Below are 6,452 nucleotides of genomic sequence, written 5' to 3'. Positions count from 1 at the left end.
TGAGAGAGAGACTGCCAGGCAGAGAGACTGCCAGGGAGAGAGAGTGGCTGACCGAGAGAGAGACTAACAGAGAGAGAGACTAACACAGAGAGAGAGACTGACAGAGAGAAAGACTAACAGCCAGAAAGACTAACAGAGAGAGAGACTGACAGAAAGACTGACTGACTGACAGAGAGAGAGAGACTGACTGACAGACAGAGAGAGACTGACTGACTGACAGAGAGAGACTGACTGACAGAGAGAGACTGACTGCCAGACAGAGAGAGACTGACTGGCAGACAGAGAGAAACTGACTGACTGACAGAGATTGACTGACAGAGAGAGATTGACTGACAGAGGAGAAGCGTGCTTTAGTAGAACTAAATCAGTCCACTTGTAAACTGTACAATAGCTTGAATGAGTTCACTGGATTTCACCCATATCTGAAAGAGGTGACCAGAGCCTCGCACCAGTTTGTACTAACCAGAATAAGGATGGGAACTGCACATTATCTGGTTGCGTGCCCTACTGTAAAAGTACGCCCCACTGGTCCATGTGCTTGTGATAACAATTCAGAACAGAGCACTATGCACTTTCTTTTGTCTTGCCAATTGTACAGTGAATTACGGAAATTCTATCTTAAACCCATCCTAATAAGATTTGGAGTAAGAACAATCTTGGACTCTATGAAACTGCTTTTTAATTTGCATCATCCGGACATTTGCTTCTTCACAGCTACCTTTGTACTTAAGGCTATAAGTGCTAGGAAAAGCATGTGTTTTTAATTGTTCTTAACTATTTATTCCATCCCGCACTGGAGAATTAATGTATTATGTGTTTGTGTTTTTTATCTTATTGTGAAATGTATGTATGAACTTGTTTGTGCTTTTATGGACATGTTTTCTCTATGATCCGAATAAAGCTTTATGAAATGAAATGACTGACTGAGAGAGACTGACTGAGAGAGAGAGAGAGTGACACTGACAGAGACTGACTGACAGAGAGACTGATTGACTAAGAGAGAGACTGACTGACTCACTGAGAGAGAGAGACTCACTGTCAGAGAGAGAGACTGACTGACTGACAGAGAGAGGCTGACTGAGAGAGAGAGAGAGAGACTGACTGGCGGACAGAGAGACTGATTGACTAAGAGAGAGACTAACTGACTGACTGAGATAGAGGCTCACTGAGAGAGAATGACTGATAGAGAGAGACTGAGAGAGAGAGAGACTGACTGTTGGAAAGAGTCTGACTGAGAGAGAGACTGGCTGACATAGAGAGACTGACTGACATAGAGAGACTGACTGACATAGAGAGACTGACTAACTGACAGAGAGAGACTGACTGACATAGAGAGACTGACAAAGAGAGACTGACTGACAGAAAGGCTGACTGAGAGAGAGACTGACTGACAGAGAGAGACTGACTGATGGAGAGAGACCGACTGACGGAGAGAGACTGACTGACTGACGGAGAGAGAGGCTGACGGAGAGAGAGGCTGACGGAGAGAGAGGCTGACGGAGAGAGAGGCTGACGGAGAGAGAGGCTGACGGAGAGAGAGGCTGACTGTTGGAAAGAGACTGACTAAGAGATAGACTGAATGACTGACAGAGAGAGACTGACAGAGAGAGAGACTGATAGAAAGAGACTGACTGAGAGAGACTGAATGACTGACTGAGAGAGACTGACTGACTGAGACTGGCTGAGAGAGAGACTGACTGAGTGACATAGAGAGACTGAGAAAGAGAGACCGAATGACAGACCGAGACTTACTGACTGACTGACCGAGAGAGAGACTGACTGACATAGAGAGACTGACAGAGACTGACTGACAGAGAGAGACTGACTTACAGAGAGAGAGACTGACTGAGAGAGACTGGCTGACTGACTAAGAGACGGACTGAGGGAGAGTGAGAGAGACTTACTGACTTAGAAAGAGAAACTGACTGACTGAGAGACTGAATGAGAGAGACTGACTGACTGACAGAGAGACTGACAGAGAGAGAGAAACTGAATGACTGAGGGAAACTGACTGACTAAGTGAGAGAAACTGACTGACTGAGAGAGACTAACTGAGAGAGAGAGACTGACAGAGAGAGACTGACAGCGAGAGACTGACTGAAAGACTAACTGAGAGACTGACTGAGAGAGAGACTAACTGACAGAGAGAGAGAGAGAGAGAGAGAGACTGACTGACAGAGAGAGGCTGACACAGAGAGAGAGAGACTGACTGACAGAGAGACTGATTGACTAAGAGAGAGACTGACTGACTGAGAGACTCGCTGAGAGAGAGAGACAAACAGAGAGAGATAATGAAAGATAGAGAGAGACTGACAGAGAGAGAGAGACTGACTGACTGACTGAGAGAGAGAGGCTGACTGTTGGAAAGAGACTGACTAGGCTGACAGAGAGAGACTGACTGACTGAGAGGGACTTACTGACAAAGAGAGACTAACTACCTGACTGACAGAGAGAGACTGACTGACATAGAGAGACTGACAAAGAGAGACTGACTGACTGACAGAGAGAGACTGACTGACAGAGAGGCTGACTGAGAGAGAGAGAGAGACTGACTGAGAGAGAGAGACTGACTGAGAGAGAGAGACTGACTGAGAGAGAGACTGACTGTTGGAAAGAGACTGACTAAGAGATAGACTGAATGACTGACTGAATGATTGACTGAGAGAGACTGACTGAGAGAGAAACTGACAGAGAGACTGATAGAAAGAGACTGACTGAGAGAGACTGCATGACTGACTGAGAGAGACTGACTGACTGAGAGAGAGAGAGAGAGACTGACTGACTGACTGACAGAGAGAGACTGGCTGACAGAGAGAGAGGCTGACTGAGAGAGAGACTGCCAGGCAGAGAGACTGCCAGGGAGAGAGAGTGGCTGACCGAGAGAGAGACTAACAGAGAGAGAGACTAACACAGAGAGAGAGACTGACAGAGAGAAAGACTAACAGCCAGAAAGACTAACAGAGAGAGAGACTGACAAAAAGACTGACTGACTGACAGAGAGAGAGAGACTGACTGACAGACAGAGAGAGACTGACTGACAGACAGAGAGAGACTGACTGACTGACAGAGAGAGACTGACTGACAGAGAGAGACTGACTGACAGAGATTGACTGACAGAGAGAGATTGACTGACAGAGGAGAAGCGTGCTTTAGTAGAACTAAATCAGTCCACTTGTAAACTGTACAATAGCTTGAATGAGTTCACTGGATTTCACCCATATCTGAAAGAGGTGACCAGAGCCTCGCACCAGTTTGTACTAACCAGAATAAGGATGGGAACTGCACATTATCTGGTTGCGTGCCCTACTGTAAAAGTACGCCCCACTGGTCCATGTGCTTGTGATAACAATTCAGAACAGAGCACTATGCACTTTCTTTTGTCTTGCCAATTGTACAGTGAATTACGGAAATTCTATCTTAAACCCATCCTAATAAGATTTGGAGTAAGAACAATCATGGACTCTATGAAACTGCTTTTTAATTTGCATCATCCGGACATTTGCTTCTTCACAGCTACCTTTGTACTTAAGGCCATAAGTGCTAGGAAAAGCATGTGTTTTTAATTGTTCTTAACTATTTATTCCATCCCGCACTGGAGAATTAATGTATTATGTGTTTGTGTTTTTTATCTTATTGTGAAATGTATGTATGAACTTGTTTGTGCTTTTATGGACATGTTTTCTCTATGATCCGAATAAAGCTTTATGAAATGAAATGACTGACTGAGAGACTGACTGAGAGAGAGAGAGAGAGAGAGTGACACTGACAGAGACTGACTGACAGAGAGACTGATTGACTAAGAGAGAGACTGACTGACTCACTGAGAGAGAGAGACTCACTGTCAGAGAGAGAGACTGACTGACTGACAGAGAGAGGCTGACTGAGAGAGAGAGAGAGACTGACTGGCGGACAGAGAGACTGATTGACTAAGAGAGAGACTAACTGACTGACTGAGAGAGAGGCTCACTGAGAGAGAATGACTGATAGAGAGAGACTGAGAGAGAGAGAGACTGACTGTTGGAAAGAGTCTGACTGAGAGAGAGACTGGCTGACATAGAGAGACTGACTGACATAGAGAGACTGACTGACATAGAGAGACTGACTAACTGACAGAGAGAGACTGACTGACATAGAGAGACTGACAAAGAGAGACTGACTGACAGAAAGGCTGACTGAGAGAGAGACTGACTGACAGAGAGAGACTGACTGACGGAGAGAGACCGACTGACGGAGAGAGACTGACTGACTGACGGAGAGAGAGGCTGACGGAGAGAGAGGCTGACGGAGAGAGAGGCTGACGGAGAGAGAGACTGACGGAGAGAGAGGCTGACTGTTGGAAAGAGACTGACTAAGAGATAGACTGAATGACTGACAGAGAGAGACTGACAGAGAGAGAGACTGATAGAAAGAGACTGACTGAGAGAGACTGAATGACTGACTGAGAGAGACTGACTGACTGAGACTGGCTGAGAGAGAGAGACTGACTGAGTGACATAGAGAGACTGAGAAAGAGAGACCGAATGACAGACCGAGACTTACTGACTGACTGACAGAGAGAGAGACTGACTGACATAGAGAGACTGACAGAGACTGACTGACAGAGAGAGACTGGCTGACAGAGAGAGAGGCTGACTGAGAGAGACTGACTGAGAGAGAGACTGACTGACAGACAGAGAGAGAGACTGCCAGGGAGAGAGAGAGGCTGACAGAGAAAGAGAGAGGCTGACAGAGAAAGAGAGACTAACAGAGAGAGAGTCTGACAGAGAGAAAGACTAACAGCGAGAAAGACTAACAGATAGAGAGACTGACAGAAAGACTGACTGACAGAGAGAGAGAGACCGACTGACAGAGAGCGAGAGACTGACTGACTGACAGACAGAGATAGACTGACTGACAGACAGAGATAGACTGACTGGCAGACAGAGATAGACTGACTGGCAGACAGAGAGAAACTGACTGGCAGACAGAAAGAAACTGACTGGCAGACAGAGAGAAACTGACAGATTTACTGACAGAGAGAGATGGAATGACAGAGAGAGACTGACTGACAGAGAGTTACTGACTGACTGGGAGAGAGAGAGAGACTGACTGACTTTGAGATATAGAGACTGACTGCCAGGGAGAGAAAGAGGCTGACAGAGAAAGAAAGACTAACAGAGAGAGAGACTGACAGAAAGACTGACTGACAGAGAGAGAGAGAGAGAGAGAGAGAGAGAGACTGACTGACAGAGCGAGAGACTGACTGACAGACACAGAGAGACTGACTGGCAGACAGAGAGAAACTGACTGACAGACAGAGACTGACTGACAGAGAGAGATTGACTGACAGAGAGAGACTGACTGACAGAGAGAGTCTGACTGACTGTGAGAGAGAGAGAGATTGACTGACTTTGAGAGAGAGAGAGACTGACTGACTTTGAGAGAGAGAGGGAGATAGACTGACTGACTGACTGAGACAGACAGAGAGACTGTGATGGAATTGGGGTCAAAGTGTTTATGAAGCTATGCAATGCCTCTTAAGACTGCTATTGTCCGCTAATAAAAATGTACTATCAAAATGTGCTCTCTGTATTTACATCTGCTTTTCAATTACAGCATTGTTGCAATGTCTAATGTTTTGAAACAGGTTTGATTTGTTTTACTCTAGCCCCACCTCCACAGACCCCACCCCTACCAGTGCTGCCCTCAGCCACAAGCCACAAAAGGAGGATCAGGGTAAAATAATCCTGCACTAGTCCTTATATCTGGTCACAGCTACAATTATAATTTGGTGCTTGGTGCAATGGGCCTAGGACGTGACCTCCATGTGCCCCAAGGAAGTGGTATGCAAACTACTGAAACAAACTCATACACAAATAGCCCTGCACTCAAAAAACATATAGCTCGTTAGTAAAGGTATTTTATTGTCCATAATCAAACAGAGAAATTAGTTGACATCTTCCCACAATGAAAAATGCAATAGTCGAATTTGATTGTAGAAAAGTAGTTCTTTTATTCCATAGAAAACTTCTTAAAAGACACAACTGCCAACGCGTTTCGTCCTCATAGGTACTTCTTCAGGGCTAAAATATATACAAGGAGCCTTATATATCATTGAAATGTATCAGAAATTCTTTGAAGTGTGGCTCTTACAAATGCAATTGGATCAATAGTACAACCAATAAGTAAGTAATGGATCCCCCAATCACGTACAACAGAGCCAGTATTAGGAATCCAAGATAATCCAATCATGAAGGATGCACGATAGTAATCTCTTTTGGAGTAACAATACAGGATATGTATTTCCCGAGTAGCTGTGGTGGCATCCGGTTCAGATAATAGAATCGGCCACAAACCAGACTGTAATTTTTGCCCCCAACAGAAAGTTTGTGAGTACCCATGGTCTAAAGTATAAGTAAGTCACCCCTCTTACAGGCCTTCCAGCTATAAGGCAGGGTGCACTATACCACAGG

The sequence above is a fragment of the Lissotriton helveticus genome, chromosome 4_1 (assembly GCF_964261635.1).
Source record: "Lissotriton helveticus chromosome 4_1, aLisHel1.1, whole genome shotgun sequence".
In the NCBI taxonomy this organism is placed as follows: domain Eukaryota; kingdom Metazoa; phylum Chordata; class Amphibia; order Caudata; family Salamandridae; genus Lissotriton; species Lissotriton helveticus.
The sequence above is the reverse complement of the archived record's forward strand: the minus strand, read 5'-3'. Positions refer to the sequence as shown.